This window comes from Hylobates moloch, unplaced genomic scaffold (genome assembly GCF_009828535.3).
Source record: "Hylobates moloch isolate HMO894 unplaced genomic scaffold, HMol_V3 SCAFFOLD_22, whole genome shotgun sequence".
Taxonomy (NCBI): domain Eukaryota; kingdom Metazoa; phylum Chordata; class Mammalia; order Primates; family Hylobatidae; genus Hylobates; species Hylobates moloch.
Window position 1 is genome coordinate 47,091,280 of NW_026652297.1, and position 18,872 is coordinate 47,110,151.

At 43.1% G+C, this 18,872-nt stretch overlaps 1 protein-coding gene across 4 annotated transcripts in view; it reads right to left on the bottom strand.

Annotated features, from left to right (window-relative positions):
- The window catches only part of SLC20A2 (solute carrier family 20 member 2), a 123,975-nt gene that overhangs the window by 67,135 nt on the left and 37,968 nt on the right, over positions 1–18,872 (bottom strand). Inside the window, exon 1 of one of the 4 annotated variants that reach the window (XM_032143776.2) lies at positions 15,946–17,379. The exons of the other annotated variants lie outside the window; for them this stretch is intronic. The gene's annotated coding sequence lies outside the window, so the exon portion shown is untranslated. Of the gene's footprint in view, positions 1–15,945; positions 17,380–18,872 lie in introns of those variants that run through there. 4 annotated transcript variants of the gene reach the window in all.

Consider the following 18,872-nt stretch of genomic DNA (forward strand, 5'->3'; position numbering starts at 1 on the left):
CTCCAGCCCACCTTTCCTCCTTCCCAGAGGTCAGGACAATCACAGCGCTTCCCTTCTCCCACCCACTGTGCCTGTAAAGGGGGGCTGAGATGACCAGGCATCAGAGTCATTCATTTATTTCCTCACCGCTTCTCTCACTGCATGGAATGTTCAGGGAGGTCAGCTGATTTCCCTGGGTACACTCATGGGGTGATGGACACAATGCGTACAAATAAAAGACACAGAAAGCACCCCCTCCAAAAAAGGGGAGCTTGTCAAGCTCCCTGTGCCTGCATTTTTCCTGTAGAAAACTTGGGGCTAGGCCGAACGCGGTGGCTCATGCCTGTAATTCAAGCACTTTGGGAGGTCGAGGCGAGTGAATCGCCTGAGGTCAGGAGTTTGAGACCAGCCTGGCCAACATGGTGAAACCTCATCTCTACTAAAAATAAAAAAATTAGCTGGTGTAGTGGCGGGTGCCTGTAATCCCAGCTACTCAGAAGGCTGAGGCAGGAGAATCGCTTGAACCCAGGAAGCAGAGGTTGCAGTGAGCCGAGACCGTGTTATTGCATTCCAGCCTGGGCGACAAGAACAAAACTCCGTCTCAAAAAAAGAAAAAAAAAAAAAAAAAAAAAAAAGGCCAGATGCGGTGGCTCACACCTGTAATCCCAGCTCTTTGGGAGGCTGAGGTGGGCGGAACACAAGGTCAAGAGATCAAGACCATCCTGCCCAACATGGTAAAACCCCATCTCTACTAAAAATACAAAAATTGGCTGGGCATGGTGGCACATGCCTGTAATCCCAGCTACTCGAGAGGCTGAGGCAGGAGAATCATTTGAACCCGGGAGGCGGAGGTTGCAGTGAGCCGAGATCGCGCTGCTGCACTCCACCCTGATGACAGCGCGAGACTCCGTCAAAAAAAAAAAAAAAAAAGAAAACTTGGGGCTAGAGAGATTGTTTCAAGGTCAGCATAGAGCTTTCTTATAAACTGGAGGGCAACCAGATAGAAGCTGCTCTTTCATATTTTAAATTAGTTAAAAAAGAAAAACGAATATGTAATTATATCATCTTTTATCATTAACTACTTATCTTTAGCAGAGCTTTGTGTGTGTGTGTGTGTGTGTGTGTGTGTGGACTCAAATCACTGTCTAGTGTCACTTCCTTTCAGCCTAAAGAATCTCCTTTAGTATTTTTTTATTTAATTTTTTTTGACACCCAGGTTGAAGTGCAGTGGCATGATCATGGCTCACTGCAGCCTTGATCCTCCTGCCTCAGCCTCTCAACTAGCTGGAACTATAGGTGTGCACCACTGAGCCTGGCTAGCTTTTTTGGTAGAGATGGAGTTTTACTATGTTGCCCAGGCTGGCCTAGAACTCCTGGGCTCAAGCGATCCTCCAGCCTCAGCCTCCCGCAATACTGGGATTCCAGGCGTGAGCTGCTGCATCTGCCTTCCTCTAGTGAGGTAGTTCTGCTAGCAATGGATGGAATCTCTGTTATTTATGTAGCAGTGTTTTTATTTTGTCTTCACTTTTCAAAGACAGCTTTGCTGGATGAAGGATTTTTTCGGCACTTTAATATACCATCCGCTGCCTCCCAGACTCACTGCCTCTGATGGAAGTCAGCTGTCCATCTTACTTGAGTTCCACTGGACTTGACAGTCACTTCTCTCTTGCGGGTTCCAAGAGTTTCTCTTTGTCTCTTAAACTTCTTGACTGCGGTATGTCTGTGTTTATCCTAACTGAATTTGGCTAAGCTGTCTGGATGTGTACATTAGTGTTCTTTATCAAACTTGGGAAGTTAAATAAATTACTACAGATTATTTTTATTTTTTATTTTTTTGAGACAAAGAGTCTCGCTCTGTTGCCCAGGCTGGAATGCAATGGTATGATCTCAGCCCACCACAACCTCCACCTCCTGGGTTCAAGCGATTCTCCTGTCTCAGCCTCCCAGGTAGCTGGGATTACAGACATGTGCCACAATGCCCAGCTAATTTTTGTATTTCTGTAGAAGCACGGTTTCACTATGTTGGCCAGGCTGGTCTGGAACTCCTGACCTCAAGTGATCCACCCACCTTGGCCTCCCAAAGTGTTGGGATTACAGGTGTGAGCCACCACGCTCGGCCATGATTTTTTTTTTTTTTGAGACGGAGTTTCACTCTGTCGCCCAGGCTGGAGTGCAGTGGTGCGATCTTGGCTCACTGCAAGCTCCGCCTCCCGGGTTCACGCCATTCTCCTGCCTCAGCCTCCCAAGCAGCTGGGACTACAGGTGCCCGCGACCACACCTGGCTAATTTTTTGTGTTTTTAGTAGAGACGGGGTTTCACCCTGTTAGCCAGGATGGTCTTGATCTCCTGACCTCATGATCCACCCGCTTCAGCCTCCCAAAGTGCTGGGATTACAGGCGTGAGCCACCGTAACCGGCCTATTTTTAAGTGTTGAAATATTGTTTTCTGCCCCTTCTCTGTTGGTTCTCCCACTGATGCGCTGAATGGTGGCCCACATTTCTCTGGCTCTGTTCATTTTTCTTCATTCCTTACAGCAACATCTCTATTGTTTGTCGATCTTTCTTCTGGCAACTCTAATTTACTGCAGAGCCTCTCTAGCGAATTTGTCATCTTGGTTATTATACTTTTCAACTGCAGAGTTTCTTTTACAAAATGTTTTTAAATTGTGGTAAAATACACATCGCATAACATTTACCATCTTAACCATTTGAAAGTGTACGGTTCAGTGGCGTTAGGTATATTCACAGTGCTATGCAACCGCTGCCACCCCATCCAGCCACAGAACTCCTTTCATTTTCAAAACTGAAACTCTGTACCCATTAAACAATAACTTGCCATTCTCGCCTTTCTCCAACCCCTGGCCACCAACATTCTACCCTTAGTCTCTGAATCTCACGGCCTAAGGAGCTCAGAGGAGTGGAATGACACAGCATTTGTCCTTTTGTGACTGGCTTATTTCACTTAGGGTTCACCCACGTTGCAGCATGTATGAGGATTTCCTTCCTTTTTGAGACCGAGTAATATTTCCTTGTAGGTGTAGACCACACTGTGTTTATCCATTCATCCATCAGTGGATATTTGTGCTATGACTTTCAGCCACTGTGAATAATACTGCTTTTTTTTTTTTGAGATGGAGTCTCCCTTTGTCGCCCAGGCTGGAGTGCAGTGGCTCGATCTCTGCTCACTGCAATCTCTGCCTCCCGGGTTCAAGCAATTCTTCTGCCTCAGCCTTCTGAGTAGCTGGGATTACAGGTGCCCACTACCACGCCCAGCTAATTTTGTTTTGTATTTTTAGTAGAGACGGGGTTTCAGCATGTTGGTCAGGCTGGTCTCAAACTCTTGACCTCGTGATCCGCCCGCCTCAGCCTCCCAAAGTGCTGGGATTGCAGGCGTGAGCCACTGCGCCTGGCCATAACACTGCTATTAAAATGAGTATACAAATATCTCTCCAAGACCACACTTTCAGTCCTTTTGGATATATACCCAGAAGTGGGATTGCTGGATGTGGTAATTCTAATTTTAAGTTTCTGAGGAACTGTCATACTGTTTTTGACAGCAGCCTCACCATTTAGTATTCTCACCAATAGTGCACAAGGGTTCCAATTTCTCATTACCCTCATCAACACCTGGTATCTTCTGTTGGTTTTATATTTTTATATGATAGCCATCCCAATGGGTGGAGGTGGTAGCTCATTGTGGTATAATTTTTCATTTCCTGAATAATTTGTGATATTGGGCATCTTTTTACATGCTTGTTGGCCATGTGTATTGTCTTCTTTGGGGAAATGTCTATTAAAGTCCTATGCCCATTTAAAAAATCAGGTCATTTGCTTTTTGTTTTTGAGTTATAGGAGTTTTTTTTTTTTTTTTTGAGATGGAGTCTTGCTCTGTCTCCCAGGCTGGAATGCAATGGTGCACTCTCAGCTCACTGCAACCTCTGCCTCCTAGGTTCAAGCGATTCTCCTGCCTCAGCCTCCCGAGTAGCTGGGATTACAGATGCCTGCTACCACACCCAGCTAATTTTGTATTTTTAGTAGAGACAGGGTTTTGCCATGTTGGCCAGGCTGGTCTCGAACTCCTGACCTCAGGTGATCCACCCACTTCGGCCTCCCAAAGTGCTGGGATTACAGGCATGAGCCACCGCGCTTGGCCAGGTTCTTTTTTTATTTTATAATTTCTATCTCTTCATGAATATTCTCTATGTGATGAGTCTGCCAGCGTACCTTCTTTCCATTATTTAAACACGGTTTCCTTTAGTCTCTGAACGTATGTGTAATGGCTGCTCTGAAGACTGTCTGCTGAGTTCAGTATCTGGGCCCCCTCAAAAGCAGTCTCCACTGTCTGACCCCCACCCCGCCCCATGTGTGTTTCACACGAGCTAGTTTCTTTACATGTCTTATAATTTTTCATTGAAAACTGGATCTTTTAAATAATAAACCGTAACAATTCTGCTCACTGATACTCCCGCTTCCCAGAAGCCTGCAGCTGTCACTTAATTGTGTGGGTACTTGGTTGAACTATTAATGATTCTCTGAAGTCTACTCCCCTACAGTGTGCAGCTGCCAGCCCCGCTCAGATTTTCCCCTTGTTTTTATATTTTAGTCTAACTTGCTAGGGATCACTTGTGGGACAGCACAAGCCACTTAGTGGCCAGAGGTTGTGCTTAAGCCCCCGTAGCCTGCGAAGTTTCACCCTTGATGATGGCTGTGTGTGGCTCGAAGACTCCTTCCACAGTTCAGGGAGTAAGGGTTGAAGGCAGGGTCTGAATAAAGGGGCAGCTCAAGAGTGGCCTTGGGGGAGTTGGAGTTATTCTGTATCTGTTTGTGGTGGTGGTCACAAAAATCTGTGCATGTGTACAAACTCACAAAACTGTATACCAGAAAAAGCAAATTTTACCATATGCAAATAAAAAAATAACCAGGATTTGCTGTTAGAAAAATATACTTTTATATCTGTATTGGTCTTACATAGCTGGATTCAATCTGATTGCTTGAGTTCTTAGAAGTTCACTGCTTACTAGTTAGTGGGGAGATAGAAAATAAAAGCTTTCTTATACCATTGGTCACTGAGGATAATTTCTTCTCAGAATACAATAAAAATATAAACTTAAAAAAATTATCATTATAATAGTTAATAGTATGATACTGTCAGGCTTTTATATCTGACCAGGAGACATTTCTTCTGGATGAGGCTTTTGAGTCTTTTCAAGTAAAAACTCTGGATTTTGGCTGGGTGTGGTGGCTCACGCCTGTAATCCCAACACTTTGAGAGGCCGAGGCGGGTGGGTCACTTGAGGCCAGGAGTTCAAGACCAGCCTGGCCAAAATGGTAAACCCTGTCTCTACTGAAAATACAAAAATTAGCCAGGCATGGTGGCATGCACCTGTAATCCCACCTTCTCAGGAGGCTGAGGCGGGAGAATTGTTTGAACCCAGGAGGTGGAGGTTGCAGTGAGCCAAGATCCTGTCACTGCACTCCACCCTGAGAGACAAGTAAGACTCCGTTTCAAAAACAAAAACAAAAAAACCCCAAACTCTGGATTTATTTAATTGTTGCTGACACGCCTCACAGGCCTGAAGACACTATGACTTAAAGATGAGGTGGAAACCAAACAAATGTAAACAAAAGCAGAGATGGCAAAAATCAGGCCCGAGAGGAGGTGCGTTGCCGGGCACGCTGCCTTCTAAGTCCCTAGGGACACTTAACCGCACAGCAGCGGAGGCAGAAAGTCAGTGATTCCCTCTTCCTGTGACAGCTGCCACTTTAATTTCAAGTCAGGTCTAAGGCAATCACTCTTTTAAAAACCTTTATAACAGATGAGCTCTTTTATAACTCCTAACACCTATGTTAACTACATTCACCTCTCTTACTTTTGCTTTTAGTCTTCAGAGTAAAGATAAAAACAAGCAAACAAAACAACAACAACAACAAAAAAGACAGAGGAAAATAAATGCAATTCAAGTTTTTAAGCTGAGATCCACTCTCTTCTTCCTCTTATAAAAGTCACCCTCTTTCAGGCCGGTGTGGTGGCTCATGCCTATAATCCCAGCACTTTGGGAGGCCGAGGCAGGCAGATCACCTGAGGTCAGGGGTTAGAGACCAGCCTGGCCAACACGGCAAAACCCCGTCTCTATCAAAAATAAAAAAATTGGCCGGGCACGGTGACTCACGCCTGTAATCCTAGAACTTTGGGAGGCTGAGGTGGGTGGATCACGAGGTCAGGAGTTCAAGACCAGCCTGGCCAACAGTGAAACCCCGTTTCTAATAAAAAAAAAATTTGCTGGGCATGGTGGCACATGTCTGTGATCCCAGGTACTCAGGAGGCTAAGGCAGGAGAATCGCTTAAACCAGGGAGGTGTAGATTGCAGTGAGCCAAGATCACGCCACTGCACTGCAGCTTGGGCAACAGAGTGAGATTTCGTCTACAAAACAAAACAAAAATTAGCTGGGCATGGTGGCGGGCACCTGTAATCCCACCTACTTGGGAGGCTGAAGCAAGAGAATCACTTGAACGTGGAAGGCGGAGGTTGCAGTGAGCGGAGACTGCGCCACTGCACTCCAGCCTGGGTGACAGAGTGAGGCTCCATCTCAAAAAAAAAAAAAAAAAAAAAAGTCACTCTATTTCTCTTGATGACCACCAGTTTTCCTGCCTTGTCCAACATAGTCTACAGTCTCAGAAAACCCTTTTTATCTGCTCTATCCCTTCTAAGGAAGTAAAAAGACATTTTCTTTCTTCTTTTAAGGCATTCAACTTGCCAAGTAACCAAATTTTAACACCTACTATTCCATCTTGACGTGGCATTATGCACATCTATACTCACATGGTGTGCAGGAGAGCTTTGGGACTCAACTCAGTTGGAACTACTTGGCAGCCAGGACATGCTGATGTCCTGGGAATTGTCCCCCCACAATCTCACTGGGAACAGTACTCGATTCATTGAATATCTGACTATTGAGTGAAGGTGTTCACCCACACCTCTTTCTTCCCCCCAAAGAAAATGAAGATGCACTGGGCTGGGCGTGGTGGCTCACGCCTGTAATCCCAGCACTTTGGGAGGCCGAGGCGGGCGGATCATGAGGTCAGGAGTTCGAGACCAGCCTGGCCAACATGGTGAAACTCTGTCTCTTCTAAAGATACAAAAAATTAGCTGGGCGTGGTAGTGGGCACCTGTAATCCCAGCTACACAGCAGGCTGAGGCAAGAGAATTGCTTGAACCCAGGAGGCAGAGGTTGCAGTGAGCTGAGATCGTGCCATTGCACTCCAGCCTGGGCAACACAGCGAGACTCTGTCTCAAAAAAAAAAGAAAACGAAGATCCACCCACGCAAGGCGTGTCTTCACTTCCTAAGGAAGTAATACTGCAGAGAGGAATGTCATGACTACTCCTCTCGTGTAATTGCAGTAGAAAGACACAAGATGATGAAGAAAGGAAGGTGAGCATAAAAAGAAGAGCATTCCTTATATGGATGACAAATGTAAAGAGGAAACTTGAAAAACCAGCTTTCTCAGTTCTGAGCATTCCAGGAAACACTCTTCTATGAGTAACAAAGGTTCTAAACCAAAGGCTAGGCCAAAACATGGTAGCACATGATTCCAGATTCCTTTATCAAGGCACTTGGTTTTCCTTTTTTTTTTTTTTTTTTTTTAAACGGAGTTTCACCCTGTCACCCAGGCTGGAGTGCAATGGCGCCATCTCGGCTCACTGCAAGCTCTGCCTCCCATTCTCCTGCCTCAGCCTCCCAAGTAGCTGGGACTACAGGCGCCCGTCACCACGCGCCCAGCTAATTTTTTGTATTTTTAGTAGAGACAGGGTTTCACCGTGTTACCAGGATGGCCTGGATCTCCTGACCTCGTGATCCACCCACCTCGGCCTCCCAAAGTGCTGGGATTACAGGCGTGAGCCACCGCGCCTGGCCTTGGTTTTCAATTAAGTTTAAGGTCTTAGTCCTGTTGAAAGCAGATTCAATTCAGTCTGAATTTCAGCCTCAATGTCCAAAGGAAACCTAGTGACAAATGCCATTTTGCTCCAGGCCCAGGCTTAGGAGAGACTCTCTCAATGACCATCAAAAGTACTTATTCTCATGTGGCACCGTATAAAGCAGGTGGAAAGGGGGGCCTGCTTTAGTGAGAAGTCCCACTTTGTTCAAGACTTTCTTAAATCAAGTGCCACAAGCACCAAAACAGTTACCCAAAATAACCTTCTGATTAAGGCCATGAGGACATCCTGGCAGCATCTGGCAGAAGTGACTGAGGGAGCCAGTACTTTCTTAAAGTGCTCTCACATGTAGTGAACACTGGTGAGATACACCGTGATACTACACAGATAAGTGCCCTGGAAACACCGGCTAGGGGATTCGTTCTTTCCATCATCCCTCATCACTGTCACTCAAAATATTACCTGAGGCCTACTGCACATGGTTCCACCGTTCACTGCTTTGACTTTAACATTCTGAACTCCGGGCCCTTCCGAAATTTTAATGGATAATCATAACACCAGAAGTGTTATTTTAATTGACTTAAAAATCTGCTAAAGTCCCCAGCTTGCTGCCATTGCTCTCCAAATAATACTGAGTCTGAGATCCTGGCCAAAAATGAGATCAGATTATAGAGTTTGTTAAGATCCAGTGTGGTAGTGAAAGCAAACACTTCCTGGATACCTCTAATACTCCAGAATTAACAGAATTAACCTTTTTCAATGACCAGTACACATCAGTTTATGTGGGTGTCTTTCCGAAAGCCAAGACCCCAAGTCTCTGCCTTAAAAATGAATCAGATTTTTCCAGTGTAAAAATAATATTGGCTGGGCATGGTGGCTCATCTCTGTAATCCCAGCACTTTGGGAAAGCAAGGCAGGACTGCTTTAGTTCAGGAGTTCAAGACCAGCCTGGGCAACATAGTGAGACCCTGTCTCTATAAAACATTTAAAAAATTAGCCAGGTGTGGTGGTGTGTGCCGGTAGTCCCAGCTGCTTGGCAGGCTGAGGTGGGAGGATCGCTCAAGCTGGGGAAGTCAAGGCTGCTGTGAGCCCTGATGGCACCTCTCACTCCAGCCTGATGACAGAGTGAGACCCTGTCTCAAAACTAATAATAATATGTGCTCATAATAAATTTGATAAATATAGAAAATGAGAAAGTAAAACAAGGAAAAATGCTACTGGCCCAGTACTGCAAAATAACCATAATTAACATATTGGTGTACTAGCTTTATCAACTGGACTAGGCACTACTTATATGAGCCAACTGAGAGGCCACTGCCGAATTAAATAAAATATAAAATCAAAATAAAAATGAATTAAAAGTTATTTTTTAAAAAGAAAGTTTTCTATTATTACATAAGTAATCTATGCTCATTGAAGAAAAAAATTAACATACAGGTAACCAAAAAGAAAGGGTGAAAATCACATATAAGCTCACCTCCTAGAGATACTTATTGCTCATAATAAATGCAGCATTCTTTTCTCAGGTACATACATACGTGTGCCTTGCTTTTGTAAAAATGGGGTCATAAACACACAATGTTTTGTAACCTGCTAATTTTTACTTGATATACATCTAACGCCATCATTTCAAATGGCTGCAGAGTGTTCTATGCTGTGGAAATATCATAAATTATTTAATCAGTAACTTATTAGGTTGTTTCTGGGGATATTTTATTCAATTATTAGGTCCATAAATCTTGTATAGTCTAATAATAAGTAAAATTTTTTACCTTTTTCTTCAAGTTTAATTTTTTTTGTCTGGACAGCTATAATGAGACAAAGTTTATTCTCAACCACTTAACCACTCTTTTTTGTTTTTTTGAGATGGGGTCTCGCTCTGTCACCCAGGCTGGAGTGCAACGGTGTGATCTCGGCTCCCTGCAACCTCTGCCTCCCAGGTTCAAGCAATTCTCCTGCCTCAGCCTCCCGAGTAGCTGGGACTACAGGCATGTGCCACCACACTTGGCTAATTTTTTTGTATTTTTTTTTTTTTAGTAGAGATGGGGTTTCACTGTGTTAGCCAGAATGGTCTCGATCTCCTGACCTCGTGATCTGCCCACCTTGGCCTCCCGAAGTGCTGGGATTAAAGCCATGAGCCACTGTGCCCAGCCACCTCTCTTATTTTAAATGACACATTTGTGAACTAGCTACAGATTGATTTTAGAAACGTGATTTTTCCAAGGAAGAAATACCAAGAAAAGAATGACTAGTAATTCCTCTTTGTACAGAAATGAAAATAGCTTTTTGGCTGCCATTATTAAGAACCAAATTAAACAGACACTCGGAATGTTCCCTACATACTTATTGGAAGTTCATGGGTTTCACAGACTCTACTTATATTGAAAGGCTCATTCAGGGTTAAGATCAGCTCCCTGTGCCCTCTGGAGTGGGGAGACATGTCGATCTTATCTCTGTACAGCCACCATGTTCATTGGGCCTCATATGTTCTGAAAACAGACACAGATGTAGAAAATAACAGTGCATGCAGCCTCATGTCTGAGAGGTCAGTTTTTTGAAACACAATGAGGTTGAAAGATTGAAAGACTGAATAGTAACATCAATATCTTATGACCAGGCAAACTAGAGTTTGACTCAAATGTCCTCACTAGTCTTTTCTCACCTCAAGCAATTTTTAATACTCTGCAAACATGTAATTAACTATGCTATAAAAGCCAAGGATTCTACAGATCCCTCTCTTTTTTTTTGTTTTTCCAAACAGAGTCTTGTTCTGTTGCCTAGGCTGGAGTACAGTGGTGTGATCTTGGCTCACTGCAACCTCCACCTCCCAGGTTCAGGCAATTCTCCTGCCTCAGCCTCCCAATTAGCTGGGATTACAGGCGTGTGCCACCACACCTGGCTAATTTTTGTATTTTGGGTAGAGAGGGGGTTTCACCATGTTGGTCAGGCTGGTCTCAAACTCCTGACCCCAAGTGATCCACCCGCCTTGGCCTCCCAAAGTGCTGGGAATACAGGCATGAGCCACCGCACCCAGCCAGATCCCATTTTCAAGTGCTGAAATATTAGGGCCACAATTTCCTGGCTAAGGTAGGGTGGGTCTTTTTCAGACATGGCAGTGCATTACTTGTGTGACAGTTTTTATTTTTATCTTTATAATTATTTTTAAAAACCTAGCTCCTGCAGGAAGTATGACACTTTTTAAACGGCACTGGCAAAACATGTCCTCAGAGAGCCCTTTCTTCATTATGAGCACAAAAAGGTTTTATTGTCCTAAATGCTATATAAAGTATAACAAATAGACACTCTCAGCAGCCTGTGTTTTCAATCTGAGACACTTCTGTCAAGCGAAAGCACACAGGAAAATATACAAAAGGGCACAGGCATAACTAAATTCAGACGCATTTCTATTATGTGCAAATAAAGGTGGGTGGAAGAGAGAGCAGAGAGATGAATAGGGGACTCCTAGGAGTAACTGTTTTGATTGGGAAAGGTGAGAATGGCCACCTTCCTGACTCTAGAGAACTTATCACAGAGGAGAAGGCAGAGCACTTACTTGTGGCCTTAGCCATTCCAATGGAATTAGAATTTATTTGTATTAAGTCCATCCTATATGTGCCCCTGGGCTATTTGTTGTAGATACAAAAATGTTGAGATAAAATGTGTCCCTCTCCTCTATCTCTAGTGAGAACTGACACACATACATTCCACTGTGCTTGGATTCGTTAGAGCCTTCTACATTGCTTCCTGCTCCTAGGGTGTAGTGGGTAGGGTCCAACTTTCCCTGCAGCCCCCTCTCTTCTGAAATGGGCTGTGTGAAGACAGGGACCAACCTGGCCACAGTCTGTGATGTAAAGTGCTCATGAGCCAACACTAAGCTCCCCTCCCTCAATATGGGCTACCCGCTACCTCTGCCCAGATCCCCTGCAGGTGGCTGTGAGGTCAGATGGGGAGGAGAGTCTGGTAACACTGATAAAATACAGTAGATCCATATGCTAACACAATATTATTCTCACATTATCTCAGGTGAGCCTCATTTGAGAGGAACGTTGTCTTAGCTCAGAAAAGTAATTGCAAAATTTTCCTGGTTAATTATTAATCTTCTCTAAGTGACAAAAGGAAATCCAGAGCAAAGTCAGGGCTGGAAGGGACTTTGAGAGGTCATTTATCTCCTGACTTTAGAGAGTACATTGAAAACACTGCAAACAAATATAATCCCATGTTTAGATGACTTCAGGAAAAAGGGTTACATTTTTTGGCATCCAGTCTCCCCATTTTATAATACCCTCCATCTTTGCATCTCATCCAGCAGACCTCAAATGTCAACGTGCACCAGAATCACTTGGGAGATTTTTGTGCACCAGAATCACTTGGGAGATTTTTTAAACACAGGCTGCCGGCCTCACCCCATGGTTTCTGATTCAGCAGGGCCTGGGTGGGGCCTGAGAATCTGCATTTCTCACATGTTGCCAGGCAGTGCTGATGCTGAAGAAACAGGGTCCCCACTGTCAGCACCTCCGTTCCAGCCCAGCCCTTGCTGGACCTGACCCTTTTATTCTAGATGGAAATAGGTACCATTCTTTGCCACTGAGACACACATATACTTGAAGAACAATTCAAGAGTCTCCCAGTCATTTGTTTCGTCTTCCAGGCTAAATAATAGAAGTTCCCTACCCTCTTATCATAGGTATCATTTTCCAACCCTCAATCGGTTTTTTTTTTTTTTTTTTTTTGAGGTTCTTTGTGGAGCCCTTTCCAAGTCTCTTTTCGTTGTGGAGCCATGAACTAGACCCAGAACCTTAGAGATTGGCTGAGGTTGGGCACGGGGGGAGGGACTCACAGACTCACAGAACCACGCAGGCTGCTCATGTTATTACTCTCCAGTACCCAAGCCTGCCTATCAGCCCTTCTTCTGATTCATGTGCTTCTAACTCCTTTACAAGCTGCAGTAATGCTCAGTAGACCTTCATAATGCCTTTCTTCTGAGAAGCTGAAGGCATTTCCCTAACTAATATGACAGTTGACTCAATATCCTAAACCAGTGCAGGGTTAAGTAACTTGTTGAATTGCAAACCAGTTCAGGAAGGGAGAATCTGGAACTCCAGATTTCTATCTAAGTATCATTTTATGGAGAAAGATGCTTTGATATTTATTGGACTTCATAGCAAGTTTACCCCCTCCAAATAACAATAATAGTTTCAGGTGCAAGTGAAACTGTGAAACTTCTCCTCTTTGCAGGAGGATTGCAACGGAGGACTGAGAGTGGGGGGCAAGGCTTCTGGGGTCAGTCTTGTCACTTGTCCCCATCACTTCCCAGCTATGGAAGAGAAAGGGAAGGCACAGCCCAGGTGGCACAGCTGTCTGTCCTAATCGTCTTTGGCAAAAGCTCAGAGGAGCTGAATGCTGAAGTATCCTCAACCCACCCCACTCATCTTGTTTCCCTTTTCTTCATTTTCACATTTTTTTCTGCCAGTGTAGTTACTGAATGTCAGGGGGCCCAGTTTCTGTGTCCTGCCTTGTTGTAGCATGTGGGTTGGAACTATGCTTTCCTTGTGCACTGCATGTGCTGTGGGGTGCTTAATACATGCTAAATAATGACAGCAGCCCCCCGTATGCCCGAGAAATCAGCCTTCCTCTGAGGGCCATATCCCATTATGTTACACTTGTGTTTAAGACGGGCGGAAGCTGAAGGTATCCCTCCCGATCACTGCTCCTTCCACTTTAGATGAACAGCTGGAACTCACATAACAGCGTCTTCCGACAAGATTTCCTTTAGAGAGAGAACATTCTAGGGATGTGATCACTGAGCATCCAGGCTCCAAGCCGAAAGGCAACCTGTTACATAGTGCAGTTCCCATTTAGCCATGCAGGCAAGGGACCCATTAAAACCTCATGTGAGGGAAGGGGTCCCACAGAAAAGGTTCTTCTCTGCGTCCCTGAGAAACCCCTCAAAGCTTCCAAGCAGAAGGCTATCCCTCTAGGCAGAAAGTAACAGTGAAATAAATCTCCTGCAACCGGCAGCAATTCTGTCAGAGCCTCTGGGTCTGTAACTATTTTAAGACGTGGAGGAGTAGGATGAGAGCACGGGCAGCTGGACAAAGTGGCTCCAACAGGACTGCAGGGGAGACGTGCGGTCACCTGCGGCGTGGGGACAGCAGGGCAAGGGCAGGCAGGCTCGGCTCCTGGACTCCTCCTGCGGCCACAAGGCTGCCCTGTTTCTCGGCACCTGGGCCCCCCGTGTGTGACTCTGCATAGAGCTCATCATGATTTGTCGCCCAAGGTCATAACCAGTCACAGCCAGCATCATTTCACCAGGCACATGGGGTAGAAGCAGCTAAGAGAATCGCAGCACCGGCAAACACGAGGAATTCCGGCACTAACACTTATACAATGAAAACCATCTCCGCTCTCACTCACCGCTGCCACTCTCTCACAGCACGTAAATCATTAAAACAAACACTCCGCAAGTGTTTATGCGCATTTTAGCAACTCATCATAAAGCACATGCTTCCTAGTAGTAGAAAAACCTACAGAAACGTCTGTGAAATTAAACAATGAATAAATTCAAATCACCTTTTCTCTTTTGCAGGACTAAAAACTACAATAAGTCAAGTGAATACTGGCTTGAAAACTAATACCCAACTACAGTGTACCTTTAAAAATGCTCCACTGAGATTCTGATGGTGCCTTATTAACAATTAGAGGTAAGAAGTAATAGCAATAAGTCAGAATTTTTTGGATAAAAATACATATTATGAAGGATTACTGGAACAAAACCCCTTTTACTGCTGAAGATGACATTAGAGGCTTCTGTTATCGTTACAATTCATCTGGACAGCAAATTTCTCTTCAGCTCAATAAAAACGAAGTATGAAGTAAGTTTCTTTCTAAAAATAGCCCAAGAACTCAGTACTACTTTCCTTTCTTACATTCTTTTCCTACTAAATGGAACACTGAAGCATTTCCTTTCATTGTTGACACTTTATGTCATTTGCATTTAAAATCAGACAATACAGAATAACAAAGAAGTCTTTAACTAAATCTTTTCAAAATGGGAAAATGGCTTTCACAATACTAACTGAGGACCTGCCTCCTTCCTTGCTTTAGAGATGACAGGCACAGATAGCTGGTAAGCACCTATCCTATCGCCTAGGAGAACTGTTTCATTAACATCAATATTCCTGAAGCTGATACATTTACTTGCTAATTGATAAAGAAATTCCTGCCTGGTTCTCTGCTGTAAGCAAACTGTTTGGCTTGAAGTCAGTCCACACTGAAAACACACTTCTAAATAAGCAAGGTGATTCAAATTTAATTTAAAATATTCAATATCAAAATCTTTTGTTTTCTTTAGTACAAATTTAAGTTGGCAATAACGTGTTAGATGAACTGCAGTTAAGGTTACAGAATCCCATGGCCTTTGGTTACTTTTGATAACTAACTCTGTCTAAAAGAGGATGCTTTAAATTATTCTCTAAAACCTTCTTCCTAAATTAATTTTTTAAAGTGCTTCTCTTTAGGCATATATGGGTTTATTTTTTAAGCACAAAATCCCCCTTAAAAAGATAAAAAACTGTCCATCTATACATTCAAGAAAATTACATTTGACACTCCATTATTTCTACAAAATAAACTTGTAGCACAGAGTATAACAGGAATTAACTTTCAACATTTTTTTCTCAAGAGTTAGGTTAGCATAGTAGAAAATAAAGCTCAATGACACAATACAATGTTTCTGTATTTACAGAAACCATATCCATTAATCAAATATTTTAACATAAAATAATAATCTACAGATTGCTTTTGCAAAAGAAAGAATCGAAAACTTTTTCTTGGGAAAATTGAATAAGGCAGATTTATCGTAGTAGGAGACATTTAAAGAAAAACCTTTTGCCACCTTTCTTAGCTTTCTCTAACTTACCAACCTCAAAGCTTCCAGTTTTCCCGAGAGATAAACATTACTATGATGGTAACATTAGGAAGATTTAAGGAGAAAAGAACAAAGAGAAGTCTTAAAATTCCACCCAGTACTTACAAGTAGTTTCCAAGAAAACTGAGCCACAATTCTTCAGAAGACTGCTCTCCTGATCACAAACACAATCTGAAGTCTAAAATAGATATCCTACCACATTAGGCCGAGAAGTCACATTTCAGCTTGCTAACTTCTACTTTTACAACTCATAGAACTAACCCCGGCTAAAATTAACCGCAGCCAAGCGGCAGGCAGGAACACGCTGATTTGCATCATGTGTGCCGGGATTTATTCACTAGGACAACATCGGTGTCCTCTTAATGGGAAATGCGGCCAAGGGGCGTGCCCTGGTGAACAATACATAGCATCATGATTATGCTAATTACTGAATTCAGTCCAATAATACTAACTTCTTTTAAGTTGTTTTTGCAAGTACTGACAAAGAGAAGGAGTAAGCTTTTTCCCAACAGGCATTCACTTGATTTTTAAGCACATTCAAATCAGACCAAACTTTGGCAACAAGGTGGCAGTGCTGTGTGCTCTTCACAAGCAAAAGCAAAGCAAAAAGACATTCTGTCCGATTATTTAAACAGCGTGATTAGATGCAGCACTACGTGAAATTAAACAGACACAGAATATACATATCAGTAAGTCTATCCACCAGAATCCTGAAATTTAAAAGGTTTTTCTTTCTCTATAATGAACTGATTGCAGGGACTTGCTTTCTGGCTCTGCCTCCTCCTGCACCTCCCAAGGAGTCGCTATGAAGACACAGATTCAGTAATAAATCACAACTGGAATAAACATCTCAAATATTTGCAAAGGCATTGTCCTTGGCAAGAAGCATTTTAAGGTGGATTTAACTCCTTGGCTAGAAAAATTGTCCTCTGTAGGTGACTGACCATCTACAAAGCATATTGGAACTCAAGTTAACAGGTAAAGACCTCAAGCATACAGCTGATACTTAAAAGAAAATCAGAACATGAAGAACTTTCTCTGGAAAATATAAGTACAACTTATAACAAAGACACAAAACCACTTAGTATCTACTCGAGATGGTTTGGACTAGTTTGCTTTAGACTAAGTTCTGATGACATATTTTGCTCTTATTGAACACTCTATGAAAGATATCAAAGTACTTTACAAACATCAATCAAATCTCCAAGCATCTTTGGGAGATGTCATTTTCCTCTTTTTTTTTTCCACAGACAGGCAAAAGACAGGGTAATTCAATTTCAATGACTTCAACCAACCCTGGATCACCCCATCACCTCCTAAGCCCTTTATAACATCCTCCATATTAACCACTTACCTACAATCCTACAGACCTTTTCAGAGCCATTTGTTTTCCTCATTTTAAAATGTCATATGTTAGTTTGGACTTCAGGAGGTTCACTCTACTTAACACCCAGATGCCAGGCCTGAACTCCAGGGGCTTAAAAAGCACTCCTTGACTCTCTCTTGCAGGCAGGTATCCTGCAACACGGATCCCTAAAACATGGCAATGCCGTCAGGAGGCAATGTCCATCTGCAGCCTGCTGCCCAAAGCACAAACCGGTTGATCTTCATTGGTGTGAGCTGGACATCACCAGCACAATCTCCCTCCTGTTGTTTACAAACACTGCCGGCCGCTGATATGAGATTGCATCCCCTCGGCCTAACCTGAGGCTCTGTGCCAGCACCTGCCCCACCTCTGCAAGAGGGTGGCTGGTATGCATTCCCCTTCACTCCAACCCAGAGTCATGGGAGGCAGGCATTTCCCGCTTTGTGCTGAAAGGAGAGAAGTCAGCACTCATCAAAGATGGCTAGCTGCTAATGAACAGAATTATTCTCAATAATCCACTGCAAACTCACTCCAGAAGTCTTAATGCCAAAAAGGACCTTGTAAGGCTATTTTTGACAGAATGTTCTTATCCTATTATGTCACAGTTCAGGACAAAAGTCTCTAAGCCAAAATATTATTTCTGCCCTAAACCAGAAAGTAAGAAAAAGCAAATACACCAAGTGCATTTCTGCATCAGAGTTTGTATTGGAGAGGAGCAATCTGAAGTATGATGGATCCTACATCCATTCATCGGAAGGCAGTGGCCCCTGAGCAATGCTCCGGTTCCTCACGTCAGATATGCCTAGTATGACTCTGCTGTTTCAACAGCAGCCACACCTGTTCCACAGTGGAAGAACCAAAGCATTCCAAATAAAACAGTGTCTCCTCCAATTTACATTAGTCATTCTTCTGCTTCCTTTTCATTAGTGAAACTACTTGAGTCAACAGTGCTTTTGTTCTAGGTATACTTATGACAGTAGAGAAAAATCTGTATCAGAGTACCTTTAAAAACAGAGTAAATTCTTCCCATTTGTTCTCATTAATTTTTGGTGGTAGAGGAGGGACAGGAAAGGCGGTGACCTATGGGATCTTTAGTTCAACGAATCCATGAAATTAAAGAAAATTACTGTGTTTATGAATCTACACTAATGAATTAACCCGGATACCAACCTTCTATGAGCAGTTACATGTATAATTTAAAATTTTCTAGTAGCTGCTTTTAGAAAAGTAACAATAAAGAGGTAAAATTAATTTAATAATATATTTTAACTCAATATATCCAAGATATGATCATTTCAATGTGCAATAATCATAAAAACTATTAACGAGATATCTTCATTCTTTTGTTTGTACTGCCCCAAGCCTGTGCAATCCAGTGCATATTTTACAATTAGTACATTCCAATCTGGACAATCCACATTTCCAATGCTCAGTACCCACATGTGCCTGGTGACTATCATATGGAAAGCCAGAGTGTACAAATATCTTCCTGACAACAGCTTTTCTACAACATGTACTAATATTTACGTGTTTGTGGGCATGTGCACACTTATATACACTCAAGAAACATCAACTAAGATACTGGGCATATAGGATGAAAAACGCCTAGTTTTTGTCCTCAAGGAGCTCAAAGTTTAGACACTTGGCATCCTTTGTTTTTCAGAGC